At 37.4% G+C, this 17580-nt stretch overlaps 1 long non-coding RNA gene across 3 annotated transcripts in view; it reads left to right on the top strand.

Annotated features, from left to right (window-relative positions):
* Positions 1–6573: 6573 nt before the first annotated feature.
* LOC139975921 (uncharacterized) overlaps positions 6574–17580 on the top strand; it is a 115485-nt gene continuing 104478 nt past the window's right edge. For 2 of the 3 annotated variants that reach the window (XR_011795956.1, XR_011795955.1), the window contains exons 1-2: positions 6574–6926; positions 7380–7538. This is a non-coding gene — a long non-coding RNA (uncharacterized lncRNA). Of the gene's footprint in view, positions 6927–7379; positions 7539–10188; positions 10347–17580 lie in introns of those variants that run through there. The other variant, XR_011795954.1, reaches the window with a different exon arrangement.

Below are 17580 nucleotides of genomic sequence, written 5' to 3'. Positions count from 1 at the left end.
ACCAGGTACATATGATAGAATATGAGTACTAGTACCAGGTATCCACGCTAGAATATTAGTACTATTTACCAATGCTAGGATATGATTACGAGAACCAGGTACCCACGCAAGGATATGAGTACGAGTACCGGTACCCATGCTAGAATATGAGTACCAGTACCAGGTACCATGCTTCAATATGAGTACCAATACTAGGTACCTATGATAGAGTATGAGTACCAGTAGCTGGTACCCACGCTAGAATATGAGTACCAATACCAGGTAACCATGCTAGAATATGAGTACGCGTATCTGGTACCCATGCTAGAATATGAGTTCGAGTACCAGGTATCTATGCTAGAATATGAGTACCAGTACCAGGTACCATGCTAGGATATAAGTACCAGTACCAGGTACCCATGTTACAATATGAGTACCAGTACCTGGTACTCACGCTAGAATATGAGTACCAGTACTAGGTACCCACACTAGAATATGAATACGAGTAACAGGTACCCACGCTAGAATATGAGTACCAGTACCAGGTACCATGCTTCAATATGAGTACCAATACTACGTACCTATGATAGAGTATGAGTACCAGTAGCTGGTACCCACGCTAGAATATGAGTACCAATACCAGGTAACCATGCTAGAATATAAGTACGCGTATCTGGTACCCATGCTAGAATATGAGTTCGAGTACCAGGTATCTATGCTAGAATATGAGTACCAGTACCAGGTACCATGCTAGGATATAAACCAGGTACCCATGCTAGAATATGAGTACCAGTACCAGGTACCATGCTAGGATATAAGTACCAGTACCAGGTACCCATGTTACAATATGAATACCAGTACCTGGTACTCACGCTAGAATATGAGTACCAGTACTAGGTACCCACACTAGAATATGAGTACGAGTAACAGGTACCCACGCTAGAATATGAGTACCAGTACCAGGAAGCCATGATAGAATATGAGTACCCGTACCAGGTATATGTGCTAGAACATGCTACAATATGAGTACTATTTACCAATGCTAGAATATGAGTACGACTACGGACTCAATACAAGTCTGCCTCACAAAAGTGCCCTATTATCATAAATTTAGAAGGGGCACTATTTGTTTTAAACAAAATGTACCGTTTTTTCTGTGTCTCTTCCTTTTTATTGAAAATTTAAAAAAACATTAGCGATTAAAAAGTACCATTTTTTTGAAAATCAATTAATATACAGGAATTTTCGTCGGTACGTCTTAACATGATGTCTCACTGCCTCTCCATATCTGTGCTGCATCCCCCCCCCCCTCTCTCTCTCTCTCTTTCACCCCAGATTGAACTCTCTTCCGCAGCCTATCTGCATTCAGTACTAGTTTGCTAGCTGTCGTGGTTATCGCTAAGAATATACATACAGTTATTTCGATATGGTTCTTAACTTTTCATTGTCAGTTCGAAAATCATGCCGATTAGATCTTAGGACTTTTGACGTAAATAGAAAATGTAATTTTGACTATATTATCCCACACAACCCTTTTTGATGGACCAAATCGAAGAAAGTCAATTGAAAATAAATCTAGGTAAAGATGTTTAACTGAAGAGCTAAACCAGCCTGAAGGCTTTATCAAGAAATGCGGGCAAATATTAAAAAGGGAATTTACTCTATGCACGACATGAATTTTTGAACTTAACATAGATTTCATCAACTTACAATTAACGAAATAGGTCATGGCCTTCTATATAGTCTATCTATGGTTAAAGTTTTAAGTTTTCATGTTTCACAACAAAAGGAGAAAAAAAAAGATAGTCTCGTGAAAGTTCATATTCACTGGTGATCTTTGGCAGTTTTATCATTGAATAGGCTGCGAAACATATACTTGGCTACTTGTGGAACATTGCACATCATATAAGGGGTCGACATCGTGAAAGTGTAGATTTTATTGTCACGCCGTGAGTTAGTGACACACGTACAGGCTGAGCAGATATTTAAGATATATTAACCCCCCCCCCCCTCTCCTCCCACCCCACCCACCCCTTTTTAATAAAAATAATAATAAATAAATGAAATAAATCATAATTAAATTAAAAGAGATATGGAAATGATAAAATATCGGTTGGTTGTGTCCATAACACAGACACCAAGAATAAGTATGACACCATTATTTTATGAGGACCAGGGAGCTACATCTGGCCCCGAGGACCGTTATATCATGGACCCCTTTTGCAAACTTCATTTTCCCGTAAGTAGATTTTGAAAATGAGAATACATTTTTTTGTTTCCCATATTGACCGGGCCCTAATTTAAACGGGCCTCTTGCTGTAACCCCCCCCCCCCCGCCCCGGCGCAGGTTACCCATCAAAACACCTTTACTGACAGTATTAACAATTTGGAGCCTTAACTTATAGAAACGGGAAATGCATACTTCAGGTATTTCATGTTACGCTTCATAGCACTTGCAATGACAGTATGAACAGTTTGGAACCTTTATCTTATCGAGACAGGGTATTCATACTGCTCTGCAGTACGGTCATGTTACGCTTGCAAAGCACTTGCAATGACAGTATGAACAGTTTGCAACCTTTACCTCTAATAGAACTATAAAATTGAACCTATATTTCAAATTATATATATAATATATATAAAAAACCTATATATAAAATTGAACCTATAAGGAGTGTTAGCTCAGTGGTTATTGCCGGTGCCTTCCAAACATAAGGTCCCAAGTTCGAGTCACTCCAAAATTGTATGTCGTCCAGTTACAGAGTTGTTGACAATTGACAATTCATTATTATGGACGTTAAATATGAAACTAAGAGACTGACTTCGGTCAGCTTGCGGCTTTGATAAGCCAATGAGGCTTCTTCGCGAGTTCTAGCTGCTTGCAGGAGGATTTAAAATACATACATACATACATACATATAACAAAAAAATGTGGAAAAATTGGAAACTAAATCAAAGCAAACCCAACCGTCATCTCCAGCGCATATCTTTGTGATGATCAGCATCCCGAAATATCTAAGAAAAAGACTCGCACCATTTAGAAGTTGTTATACTGGATTAAAAGTCATATCTGCAGGGAGCCGCCATTTTGTTCATGTGTGATGTCATAGTGCCACAATTATAGGTAAAACCGTTTTCCCTTTCTTTCTTCCGTATTGTATCCTAGCTTTAAGGTGAATGTGTCAGCTTGTACACTTAAAACTTATAAATACCAATATTAAAGTTCATATTTAGAGCTATTTTAGTTTCTACATTTGACAAACACCATCTTCGTTACATAAAAATACACATCGTAATTAATATAGAAAAACATTAAAAATACGGAAGCACCCTTTTTGGTTCGATGACGTCATATTTAGACTTGCTTCAAGTCTTCAGCCTCGCGTGTAAAGGAATATTAAACTTGTGATATCCCCCAAAAGGTTAGAATATTTTTTTTTCTTAGTGGTCGTCAAAACTATCATTATAGTGACAATGATTGCGTTTGTTTGTCTTTCAAAAATAACCCAATTTCAGCTGGAATACGAACCCTTACTGTTATACACTCATATTCTATATCGTCTAGTAAATTTTGGATGAGAAAATGTGGGTTTTACGTTCATAAAGCCGCCGATCGCTCATATCACTGCACGCTGATAGAAAATTGACATACATTTAGGCCGCTTGGATTGGTCAACAATTTTCTACAGCAGGCACAAAACTAAGATAACATTTTATAAACCAGCTATCCTATTGACGAAATAATATGGACCGGGTCGTAAAATATCCCACTGGCGTTTAATCCCAAATGGGAAACATATACAAAAATATCGCATCATTTCTAGGCAAATAAACATTCCTTGTCGTTTTTCTTTGCATGTTTGAAAGTAACCGTGTATGATTGTCGACAAAAACAAAACAAAGCAAAACAAACAAACACATTCGATTCTTATCCCGAGACTTAATGTAGCACGGTCATGTTCAACCAGTGGTGACGTCACGACAAACGCTCTTTAATCGAAGATTCGTGTTGTCAAAGCTACCTTTCTTTCAAACAAAAATAATGCATTTATTTACATTTTATTTTCTGGTATATTTATATATGTGTCTTTGGGCAATAGTTAACTGAGTGATATCATCAAAATAACAAAACAGGAAATATTTTTTGTTGTATTTGTTTTTTTGTTGTAGTTTTTAAATTGTTAAAGTTCGAAATTTTTTACCGCACGACTTATGGAGATATTCCGAAGTTTAGCATCCATCTATGCCAGAAGACGTTACATTAAACTAAGTGTTTTATCTATAGTTTATAAATGACTCAAGAAAAATTCCGCCAGAGAAGATTTTTGAGTTTCTAGTCAGCACTGAACAAAATAGTCAAACTCCAACTGGACTAACAGATCCAGAAAGTCTCATCGCATGATCGGAATAACTATGCTTTACTATAACTGGTGTTAGTAAAGCATACATATTTACCCTAAAAGCATACATACGTGCTACCATAAAAGCATTGTTTTACATTCAATTTGGGCACCGAAATCATTATTCAAACGGCGTTCGTTATGGGTAAGTATGTATAGTTTAGTTGAAGGGATATTCCAGGGTAAACTTGTTATCTTTACTAACTGGTGGCAACATTGAGAAAACGCGTTTGTCCAAACCACTTGAATTTCGCTCAGGTATGGCATGAATAAGTTTCAACTGAAACATGAATAACTTTTAACTAAAAAAATGTACCTGCACTTAGTTTGGTTGAAGATACGCTTGACTGTAGATAGCCGATTAACCAATTCATAGCAGATTGATTTACTCTCAATTTGGGCACTGAAATAATTAAACGGCGTTCGTTAGGGGTAAATATGTATAGTTTAGTTGAAGGGATATTTCAGGGTCAACTTTTTATTGGATGTTAAATTCACAATATACCAATGACTGTTATATTCATAGTGAGTTACATACCAATTTTGTATTAGAAAATTGCATATCAATTTCAAAGAACAACAAAACTGTCAATATGCATCTATGAAAACACATAATACGTTCACGTTTTCGGTACAAAACATTTCAAATTAAGATTCTTGTTCGTTTGAACATGACATGTCGAGGGATTCAATGCAATTTCACCAGGACCCTTAGCATATGTCTCCCTGGACTATATATGTCAATATTTTTTAAACGGTTTAGATTCAAAAAAATAAACCCGAAATTTTCATCCCCTTTATAGTTTCAGTCAAAATAACTATGTCACTTATTATTTTGACGTAATTCTGTCAAATATTTGCTAACTTGTATATCTCTATGGAAACTTAAGGTTTAACCGTTAACCTTTGACCTCAACCTAATGAATATACATTTCCAGTCCATTGAAATCAGATCACGTTTCAGTAAGTTGATTACGCATTGTATCTAATTTTTCTGTCCTTTAATTTTCCTGGAATCCCTAGGCAGTGGTAAATTTTGACTTGAGGTCTCCCGACCTATATACCTCTCCCACTTATATATAATGTACATTCAGTACTCTTCTGGTGTATTAATTATGAATTAAGTTCACTCATGTATGCACGTTCCAGTTGGTGTGACTTCAAGCAAGACTGTTTCTTCGTCCTTGAACGGAATTCCTCCGGCTTCTGGTAGATAAATAGACAAATTCCGAGAATTTCATCTTAGTTTCAGAACTGTAGTTTTGTATTTCGGGTTGCATGAGATTGTGTAATTCTGTGTGAAAGTCATGCAGTATTCATGCATTAGATCATGCATATAACTTAAAGGGACATTCCGTTGGCCAAAAGAACCTATATTGATGAGTAGAACATTTTCCACACTGCTATAGTTAAAAAAACCGATCTCACTATCTTGTCTCTAACTGTATGGATAGGTTGGATTAAATGTGACCTATTTTGACTGGCTAAAACCTTAAAGGCATTGAAGACTCTCCCAAACCGCGTGCCGCCCTCCGAAAAAAATTAACTTTCCGTTGCTTGCATGTGAAGTTTTCTTCTTGTCGCCACAAAATGCAGACAGTACTGAAACGTGATACCTTGTTATCTTTTATCTGGACCTTAGATCAGGGAGTTCCATAACAACTCCCTGCTGAGATGTCTATCGATGCTATGTAGCCTACACTGTGTTGCGGGTATTGACTGTACATTAGTGTCTAATTACCTACGGTAGCAAGCTGTGCGTGTATTTTCTGGGATCGATGGTGGTGTCTAACACTTCTGTTACACCTCATTCGAAACTAGGTCAGATTACCGGCATCAGACGTTTCTTTGTGCGCGAGTCTTCACTCCCTTTAAACTACTCCAGGAAGTTGGATCACAGCGCAGGTGGTCTGTAATGTCACCTGTGCAAATGTATTGTGAACTGGCGGGTGGCGGCAGTTCAACGATAACTCTGAAATCGTCAGGTGTGGAAATTTCCACTGATATTCAAAACAGTACGAAGAAATTCTTTTAGCCAGTAGAAACTATCAGAGACGAATAGATTAAGTTCCCCATGAGAGGCAAATACAGCTTGTGCAATTGTAATGAATGTGAAGGAGCTAATTACGTAATATCTATGAGAGTTATAGCATACTTTAGAGGGTAATTGTTTTGCTAACACTGAGAAGTCGAAGAAGTGGAGGTTTTACTTCTCTCAAAATCAGTGAATCCAGCAGTATGCTTCTCGGCCTTTTATTGGCTAAGATCATGTGTAGTATCTATTTCCCTTGACTAAACGACTCGTGATAGTCATTTGACGTATATAACATCGTTATGAACATAACGGTTACAGTCTCGATACAAGGGGGCTGGGGTTGAGAGTGAATCAACTTGTTTAGTTTCGAACCCAGGCCTTATCTTGCCGGGTGACTATTCTTATAAAGTATCATGCCTTTACCGGGAGATGGTCAAGCAATATTTGTTATGTTACATGTATATATATGTATGTCTCGAATTGGACTTACCGCTACCAGCTGCATAACAAAGGTACCGGAATCGTCATTGACCACGTTCATGTCATTTTTATCGATTTTCTTTCTTATGTTGATTCCGTCAGGCGGATGTTAAGACTCTAAAACACCGTGAAGGTTAAATGTTTGAAACTTAATGACATTAGCAGTTGGTAGGTAGATTATGATGATAACAACATGTGCGTGCAAAGGGGGGGGGGGGGTGGCCCTTCAATAATGATAACTTATGCGTGTTAATAGGAATTAATTAGCCTCCGCATGAGTAATTTCATGGATAGCTGTTTTTATAGTATGATAACTCTATCTATGTGTTACGGTATTATTTTGTGGTTTTGTGGAACTTCTCCGAGTATCCCACGTGAGTCACTAGGCCTTATCCAAATTAACAATTTTTGGACATGTTCCACCAAGTTGACACAAGTACACAACATTTAATTCCATTTTTTTGTGTGTATGTTTGTCTCAACAGTTAACAGTGTAGAAGTTGCAATATGCTGCAGAGTTGTCAAGGGAAGTGTTGCAGTACTCCACTGGGCTTATTACAAAGCAGAATACGTCCGTGCAGGAAACGAAGAAAGACAAAAATAAAGAAGAAATGAAGAAACGAGCCTGAAACGAGAAACAAAAGGTAATTGTTTGCACCCTCTGTACCCTTACCCCTGTATCCCTCTGTACCCCTATGTACCCCTCTGTACCCCTCTGTACCCCTCTGTACCCATCTTTACCCTCTGTACCCCTCTGTTCCGTACCCTCTGTGCCCCTTTGCACCTTACAAGACGGAAGGGAATACAATAAGAGTAGGCCTACAGTAAAGAGGAATGGTAAGTATAACTTATTTGAAAACTTGTTTGGAAAAAATGTAGCTTAAAATGTGGATGGAATAGATAACCTTAATTAGCCCTGCAGACTCTGCTTTTGTTGCCTTGGGTTATCCGTCTTACTTTAAATAATTTTCGTTATGATATTAATACACCTTGTCAATATATATAAAAGTTGCGTTTTTCTGTAATTCACAATTTGCATAAAATCGTAGCAGCTTTGACGAAAATTCCGGGATAGTATACTCTAACGTAGAGTTAAATAAATATATTATATTATATATTTATATATATCTTTATATATCTATATATATATTATATATTTATATATATCTATATATATATATCTATATATATATTTATATTTATATGTATATATATATATATATATATACGCACACTTACACACCCACACACAGACGGAAATAGATCAATATATGCCATAAAAGTGCTATGTAGTATACCGGTACCTCGCTAACATCTCTAAGATCGATATCAATAGACACCATGAATATGCATATGCATATATTACCGGTGTTTTTATATTTCAAATTTTTGTAATGATCCTCTTCTTCCCCACCATATTCAATTATGTAACAAAAGCAGTATTTCTTAGCCTACGCACGCTATGTGGAATACGTTGATAGCACTAGATCGAGATGGATATTCAAATCAACAATGAATATGCATATCTGAAAGTTTTATTTATTAAATATTTTCATTTCATTCATTGTTATCATATTCCACATCTCAACTCGCTTTTGGAACTGAACAGCTATTCCTTACGGACCGGTATGTGAAATAACTCGATACCACATAGATCGATATGCATATTGAATTCTACATATGAATATGCATATGTTATAGTTGTCGACCTTTTTAATTATGTTCCCCCTCTTCCCCCGTCATATTCCCTTCTGTAAACTAAAGAAATACTTGCGGGGTACACTAGATTGTTTAAAGTCCGCCTCGACTCTCTCCATGTGTAATCAGTACCCAGTAGAGCGCTCGGCAACCTTTCGGTGAAAAGTTCATCTGTAGCATTAGGTTCCCCTTCTAGGGGAATCGTGAGACACACCTGACGATGATCACACAGTCACAGTCTCGATGCAAGGGGACTGGGGTCGAGAGCGCGGTCCAGTTGTTCGGTTGTTTTGTTTTTCGTGCGGCCAAGTTCTTTCTTGGGTGACAAATGGATCGATATGCATATTGAATTATACATATGAATATGCATATATTATAGATGTTGACTTTTTAAATTATGCTCCCCCTCATCTAAAGAAATTCTTGCGGGGTACACTAGATTATTAAAGCCCGCCTCGTTTTGTTTTTCGTGCAGCTAAGTTCTTTCTTGGGTAGGGTGTGAAGACTGGCGCAAAAAGAAGAATCTAATGCCGGTAATCTGACCTAGTTTCAATGAGGTGTAACAGAAGTAACTTGATCATATGCAATATATATTCCCTTTCCAAGGGACTCATGTTACCTCACATCGTCAGGATCACACTGTTACAGTCTCGAGGTAAAGGGGACTGGAGTTGAGAATGGATCAAATTGTTTGGCTCTAATCTTGGGTGACTTTTCTTCATAAGCACCAGGGAGCTGTTGTAGATAACAGTTCTAACATAATCAGAAGCATATAATGATCGAGGACACTGTTGCAATGTTCACGTTTGAGTATCTAGATACATTAAAATCACTTTATTATGTGAGGTGCAATCGTTACTTTTACCAACAAAAAACCTTAACAAACATAATCATTTCTTTTGACATGCTTAAAGGCATTGAAGACTCGCCCTAAACTGCGTGCGGCCATCTGAAAAAAAAGTTGATTTTCCGTTGCTTGCAAGTGACGTTTTGTTCGTGTCTCCAAAAAATGCAGACAGTACAGTAATGAAAGGTGATACCTTGTTTATCTTTAGCTGGACCTGAGATGTCCATCGCTGTATTGTTTGTACATTGTGTTGTAGGTATTGGCCGCAGCTGTATGTACTGACTGTACACTAGTGTCTAATTACCGATGGTAGCAAGCTGTGTGTGTGTATTTTCTGGGATCGATGGTGGTGTCTAACACCTCTGTTACACCTCATTCTAAACTTGGTCAGATTACCGGCATTAGACGTTTCTATTTGCGCGAGTCTTCACACCCTTTAAGCAAGAAGACAAAAATCAGAGGAGCTGGAACCAGCTCAGTAAAGAAAAAAAAAACATTGCAATTCTCACGAACAATAAGCTATCGGTGTAAGAGACTTTGCCCTCTGCATATATAGACGTGTGACATAAACTGTAGTTTAAATAAGATATTTATTCATTGCGATAACGAATGTTTCACCCGATCCTCGTTTTTTAATTTTTTTTATTGTCGATCTTCGGTAGTTTGACTGCATGTTGGTGCTAAATGGTGCGCTATATGCATAATAATTGAATGAACATTTTTTTCCCCCGAATCCTTTGAGACATTAGAAAGCGAAAAGAGTTTCTCCGAGTTCTCCAGAGGACATCAATTCTCGTGCAAAATTCAACACAAGTCAAGTATGAAGTAATATCCCATGACAGATGGTGTTTTTTATTACTTTGAATAACACGTTGCAGATCATTCCATTGTGTTATAGTTTGTTTAAAGGAAGATATAAAAAAGGTAATGAAGAACAGATAAAATTAAAAAGCAAAAACAAAAAAAAAGGATTTTTTTGTTACCCGCCTCCTTATTCCATTAGGTGTGAAACTCAATTTTTATCAGTAATGGATGACAAATTAGGCTTGCGATTTTGATCGGAGGAGAGTCGGCCAGTGTATGGAGTTTTAAATTTTTAATAAAATACGTCAAAGTAAGTGAAATTACTTCAATCGTTTCACCCCCTAAGGGGTGCCCATTGGCACCCTCGGGTAGGGAAAGAGGTACGATAGATCACAAATTAACCGTGAATGAAAAAATACGATAGAGAACAAAAAAGACATGAAAATAAAATAATAATAAACACGTGGGTTACATAGATAGATAGGTAGATAGATACTTAAAGATAGCTAAATCTTGACAAAAATCAAAATGAGATTATTCTATTTTGGTTTTGTGACGTGTGTCATGAATATTCATAAAGTAGATCTCTCTCCCCCTTCTCGTTTATTTTGGGTTGGGGGATTACTAATTTTAAAGAACCTATTACCGAGCAAATTACTTGAATAAAATTGTTGTAGCATGTGAAATCAGTATTTTTACAAAACAGGGGATCCTAGGAGTGTTCCTTGGATCGCTTCCTCCCTCAGATAAAAAGTAAAACATTTAGTGAAATTGAAGTTGTGCATTCTAAGGCATACACTTAGGCTATACATTAGGTTCATAATTTGGTGTACACGCGAATGTTTGCTAATAACCTCAGTGTACCCTTTGTGTGGGATTGAAAGTGAGGTGGGGTTGTACACCCCTGGATACCTTTGTAACCAAATTATGTCATCCTTTTCGATTATTTTCCACCGATTAAATGTTAATGAGTTTGTCATTATTAAATATTCATCTGATTCTAAACATTTCGTCGCCCAGACACTCTTCGTATTAACATTTCACCACATGCAATTAAGCATATGGAAATTTAAAACAAAAATCAATATGTTCGAGTTTTATATCATTAAATCATGGAAATGGCATAATTTAACTGATAAACTACATGTTGTTATGAGATTTCGGTATCGAATAGAAAAATATAAAAAATATAAAAAAAAACATTTTTTTTTAGGGGGGAGGGGGGTAATTTCCATGATTACTTCAATGACACGAAACCAGATCACGCCAACCAATAACTTATGCATTGTTTCTTACAAACACCATAACATGTCATTTGGTGTGTAAACCCAAAAGGTACGAAAATGTCGCAAGAAAGCTCAACGAAGACGTTCGCCTAGAGTTATATCAATCAGGCATAGGAAGATGATTCAATTCTTTAAGGGGGGGGGGGGGAGGGGAATATGAAACCAATCATTGTCACACATTGAATTTTCCTTTAACTATAGAATTATCCTTTCAGTATCATCTGTTCTTGTAAAACTTGCTCCAAAAATCAATTTTTTTTTAGCATATTTATATATTTATAGGCAATCCACTATGATTTTTTGGAGTGGAATAAAATGAAGTTTGAACGTTCAGTTCCCTCAGGTAGATAGTAAAGCACATGAGTGATGAAAATTTAATGTCGAATGCCAACACAAATAAAGTATTAGAATTAACCATGACTAGCTAAGCATATGAAAATTGAGATTGACCAGCTCCCTGGATAGGTTACGCACGCACATTTTGTTTTAAAATTGGTATAATATGAAAATATAGGATGCTTCTTGTCTGGGCTATGCGCTCATATTTTACTAGGAAACAGTCTGGTATTTTCATACATTTTTAACGGTACTCTTCTGCGTCATTTATTAAACCTATTTGACTTTAATCTTGGCCTTAACAACCATGTTTTGGGGTATGAGGTGGGGCGAGGTACAAATGTTTTTTTTTGTCCTGGCGCATTGAGAAAATGTTGAAGAATTTTTCAATTGCTATGTCGTCCTGGCTTCATGAGGAGTTGCCCCTACTCCTTTGAGAACTTTAGATCACATGTGAGGTGCCGACATGCAAAATAAGTACTAGCTTTTGAAATTTTTGAAAACAATGTGAACGAATTTTCAACTGCTATATCGCCTTTGCGGAGTAGTTTGCCCCTTGCCCCCTATAACGACACATTTGTGAGGTTGCTTGTGTGCAAAACTGCTGAAGAAGGTTCAACTGGGTAGGTATAATTGCGCATTTTATTCATTGTACACTAGGAATTGTTGTTTCATTATTCTTTCTCTAACAAAGTAGTGGGGGAATGACCCCTCCCCCTCCCCGTTGGTGTTCTATGCTGGTGCTGAAGCCCCCCCCCCCGTGTATACGTTGTTGCGCCCCATGACTTAAGTTTTTTCTATTGTCTTTCTGCGTTAACTGTCACCTGACTTGAATGCAAATGAACCCAAAATGCATTTAGTGATTTTCGCGTTTTATGACAAGGGGGGATTGACCCTTCCAGCTTAGCATACTGTTTGTTTTTAAGTATTAAAATCAGGCGGGCTTGTCACAGTAATTTGCTGTGTCCAGTGGTAAAAGTGCGCGTTTCTAAGTAAGTGCATACTTTATTATGAATTGCACTTATGAATTGCATCTCTAGGCGCTGAGTGACTACGACAAGGGTCCTTGTAGCCCACCGTACACTGGACAGATATATTGTCCGTGACGTCTAACGTCGTTCACTTTGACTCTAAACGCCCCAAAAAAGAAATTAAGATCACCTCCGCAAATATTTAGTTTATACATTAGTCGAATTCTAGTATCAGAAATTTCAAGGTAAATTAACGCTGTCAGTCAGTCAGTCAATCAGTCCGTGTTTTCTAAGAGTATATAAATGGTAGTCATGGGAATTCGTGGACACAGAAGAAAACGATATTAAAAAAGAATATTTTGGTTTGAAATACCACAACCCTGACAACGGCACTCTTGACCGTGACTGACCATACTACATAAGTGCTATTGTCGAACATCAAAACAAACGTAGTTATGTTGACCTTTTTTCACTTGTTTTTAAAACAAGTCTATCCTCACCTAATGGTTGAAAATTGTTGATATTTATTAGTGTAAAATTGAAAAATGTTGTTTTGGAAGTTTCAAAAGTCAGTTCTTATGACTTATGACGCTAATTCATTGAGATTATATAACATTAGGAAAAAGGGAGGGAGGGTCGGGGTCGCGGGACGGGAGACAGGAGACAGGCGACGAGGAACGGGAGACGGGGGAAAGGATGGGAGAAAATTTATCTGACATGTGGCAATGACCACAGTGTGTCCTTCATGGGTGATGTAGTATCAGAATTTGTTTTTGTTTGTTTTGTTTTTTTAGAAAAAAAAATAATTATATTGGTATATAACGAGCAGATAAATTCCTGCCATGTAATATACGTAAAAGGAGTAATTCTGAAATGTACAACTTTGCTCTTTAGTTGACCGATCCCGATAGCTAAATTGCGCCCGATGATATAGGAACATGGAAATATCTAGAGGCCTCTTGTCACCACCCATCGTCTTTCCATTGCGAACAGCTGAGGCATCAGGCAGGGGGAGGGTGCGGGGGGGGTAGTTCGAGAGTCCAGTTTATGCCTCGAGGATATTGATATTAGACGTGATAAATCCATAACATATTCATGAGCGTATGAAAGACGGAATGCCATGACCCGATCTACTTCTCACCCATCCCCAGGGCCCCTTATTGACCCCGGGTCCCGGTGCTGTAGCATCTGACACCCCTCCCCCCAACACACCACCCCATCTGGTCAGACCTGTTTGCATGGACAAATGGCTGGTAAACTCTTTGGACAAAAATATTCGACATTCTGGGTAAAATTGACTAAGCTGACTAAAAACTATTTAAAGAAATGCTACTTTCAGTTTATTGCTTCTGATTTATATAGACTACCACGTAATGTTTCTTGTTTTCCTTCGATATATGCATCACTGGCGTGCACAGGATTTCAATGGTGGGGGAAGGGGTATTCTAAAAAAAGGTTGGAAGAGCCAGAGGCGAATGTAGGATTTTATAAAGGAGGTGGTGCAGCTATGGGGCCATTTTGAATCCGACTCTCGTACATGGGCGATACCCCCCCCCCCTCCCCAATCCAGACAAAAATAACAATTAAGACATCAATGCATTCTGAGACATATTTAGAGTATATGTTAGGTAATTTATAACTTATATAGTGCTAATGACTTCTTGTTTATAATGTTGAAAAGATGGAGTACACTCTAGCAGTAATCTAACTCTTACCCGGCCGAATTCAAAACATTCCCTGATTGACGAAGGAAGGTGTGGAGAAACTCCATCCGCCCCACCCCACCCCCCCCTCTCGCCTATGCGCATAACATTCGATTTATATTTCACAAAAGGTCTAAATAATATATACCACATTGCACAATTTCGTTAATATTGCAGTATAGTCTAATTCTTTCCCGGTTGATTGCAAATAACATCCCTCGACATAATAATTTCCCCCGGCTGATGGAAGTTGAGGGATCCACCAGCCCCCCCCCCACCCACCCACCCCGATCCGGCCATCCTTCCCTTCCCCCATTGCCTTAGCGCATGACATGCAGACAAAATGATTGAAACGATGAGCCATTTTGACTATATTTCAGTACAAAAAGGGCTGATTAATATTCCACATTGCACAATTTCTTTATCATTGATTTCATCCTTAAAAATCTTATTCGAAAGTCATGAAAAGTTTTGGTTTGGGACGAAAATTTATAAAGAAAATATCGACTAATGGTGTTTGGAGGACACGAAGGTATATACCTCCTATGAATGAGCTACTTTTGAGACTTGTTTAGAATCATTTATTCTCTAAGGAATGCCAAGTAGATTCTCTCTTGACACATTTCTTTCCGTTCCAAATCGCTAAAATCGGCGGTGAGTTTGCCCGAAAAGCTATAAAACTTGTAGTTGAAGTCCCCCTGTTGTTCTATATTTTATTTTTTGCAAAATTTCATCTGTAGTTCAAAGTTATGAATCATGAACAGATAAGGTCTTTAATATGGAGTTAAAAGTCTGACATCAATTCAACATTTTAAAACTTTTTTTCTAATAATTTTTTCCAAAAAAAAAACTTATTGCCCAAAGTCAGAAGACATATTTATGAAGAAAAATGATAATTAAAAACAAAAATCGTGATGTCTTGTAACAGTTTTGTTTTAATTTATTGAGGCCAAAGCATATGCTATTGAAGAATATCGTAATGACAAGCATCGTATAAATTGTAAATGTAAATGTCCTTGTAATGGATTTGATTGCGTTAAAGAGATATGACCGATGGTGAAGTTCGTTACTTGACAGAGCTGTTGGAAATTTATTTGCAGATTCAAGTATTATTTTGTATCTTGGGGTTATTATGTTTATTTTTTAAATTGTTTGACATTTAATTAATGCACCTGGCAACAGCAATACTATTACCATGCATCGCAACTGGGCTGAAAAGGTCTCCGTTTGTCATGTGTGACGTACAAAAATCTCTTCTCTTTTTTTTACCACGAGGAAAGTTACACTTTTACAAAGTCCTTGCGTATATTGATGAAATGCTAAATGTAGAAAACATTGAAAAGTAAACGAAAATTCCTAATAAATCAATTTTCAAGCACAAATTAATATGAAAAGTGAAATTTTTGAACAATATCTGCTTTGAATGAGATCACAGGACAACTCACTATCATCCACTGTCTAGAATCACGAACGGTTTTTAAGGTTAATAGATATGTTTTTCTTTTATCTTTTTTTATTAAAACAATCATACCTAAAGTGAAGATCAAGATAGAGAATTGGGCTGTTCAACTAACAGTGTAGAATATTTGTCCATTTGTCCATATATAAATCCGATATTGTCTGACTATTGAATATCCCTAAACACTTAGTTACCCGTCGATAAGTCAAACGATTTTGTTCCTATTGATTAAACACTGAGTCAGAAGTCAGTGATGTTTGACTAAATGTTATGAAAACAAATTTTATCGTCGTGATTAGCGTATGATCAACGAGGGTAAAATCATTTGCAGATGAGAGACATCAAATCAGACCATGAACCCTTGATTGCTATGAAGCTGTAAGCTTCATGCAATGGTTGACTTCTCATGAGCACAAGTAATGAAAACAAACAGATATAAGAACATTCAAGTATAAGTCGAGTGATTAAAACTTGGATGCTTTAAGCGTCTACATATAACTCATCTCCCCTATCATATTTTAATCATCAGTCGTAAATTATCCTGACATTTTTTGGAAATTAATGATGTCTAAATTCCTTTTTTTTTGAGAAACAATGTATAGTTTTGAAAACTAATGCAATGATATGTCAGATGGGACATGCCTGATCGAGCAGTGCGAAGCACGGCTCCTAAAGGTTAGCAGTGAAAAAAAAGGTTTTTATTAAATAAGCGAAATTCGCTAACAAGCAAATATTTATGTAATGGAAAATTTACTAAATAAAAAGATTAAGAGGGTTGGGGTGGGGTAGGGGGGGTTGGGGGAGCTGACAATACTGGGGGCTGCCCCAGCCCTGGCGATACCACCCTCCCGGGAGGAGAACTTAGCCCAGAGAAAGAAAAAATCCCTTCCCGGTGGCCAGACTGTTCCCCGGAAGAGAACATTACTTCCGGAGTTTTACTCACAATTCCTCTAGCCACCAGGTTTCCTAAACTATCCCCCCCCCCCACCCACCTCCCTCTGCCAGAGCCGTAGCCTCATGCAAGTTTAAAAGAGATCTAGCTTATCTATTGAGGATTATAGATTATTATCTTAGAGCAAAAGCGTAAGGGAGTATTTTTTAATTGAGGTGCACTGGTACTGTCTGGGGGGTTAGGTAGGTTCGCCAAGAGGGAAAGGCCCTGTCGGGATCGGGTGGACGAGGCCGCCGGAAACTGCAGCATTTCAGCTTTTAGCTCGTTCTTATTCTTTTTTCGTTCTTTTTTTGTATGTGTGTTTCAATCAAACTTTCTCTGATTCCTACGAACGTGTAAAATTATTTTGTTGAACAGGGGCGTTCTTTTCATGGGCTCATCCAAACCACATTGGCAAGTTTTGGGGCAAATAGTAGGTTTCAAACGTTAACAGAGTTTGGCTTCAACGAGACCATTTTGGGATTATTCTTTGATGAGGAGAAAAGTAGAACTTCTGTAATCCAATTGCTTTCGTGATGCTTGTTTTTCTCGGTACCTCTGTATGTTATCAATTACCTTGTCATTACGTAAAGTTGAATATAGAATAAAAGTACGTTGCTTTTCAGAATCCTTGAATTAAAATGCAACTTA

This window comes from Apostichopus japonicus, chromosome 11 (genome assembly GCF_037975245.1).
Source record: "Apostichopus japonicus isolate 1M-3 chromosome 11, ASM3797524v1, whole genome shotgun sequence".
Lineage (NCBI taxonomy): Eukaryota > Metazoa > Echinodermata > Holothuroidea > Aspidochirotida > Stichopodidae > Apostichopus > Apostichopus japonicus.
The sequence above is the reverse complement of the archived record's forward strand: the minus strand, read 5'-3'. Positions and strand labels throughout refer to the sequence as shown.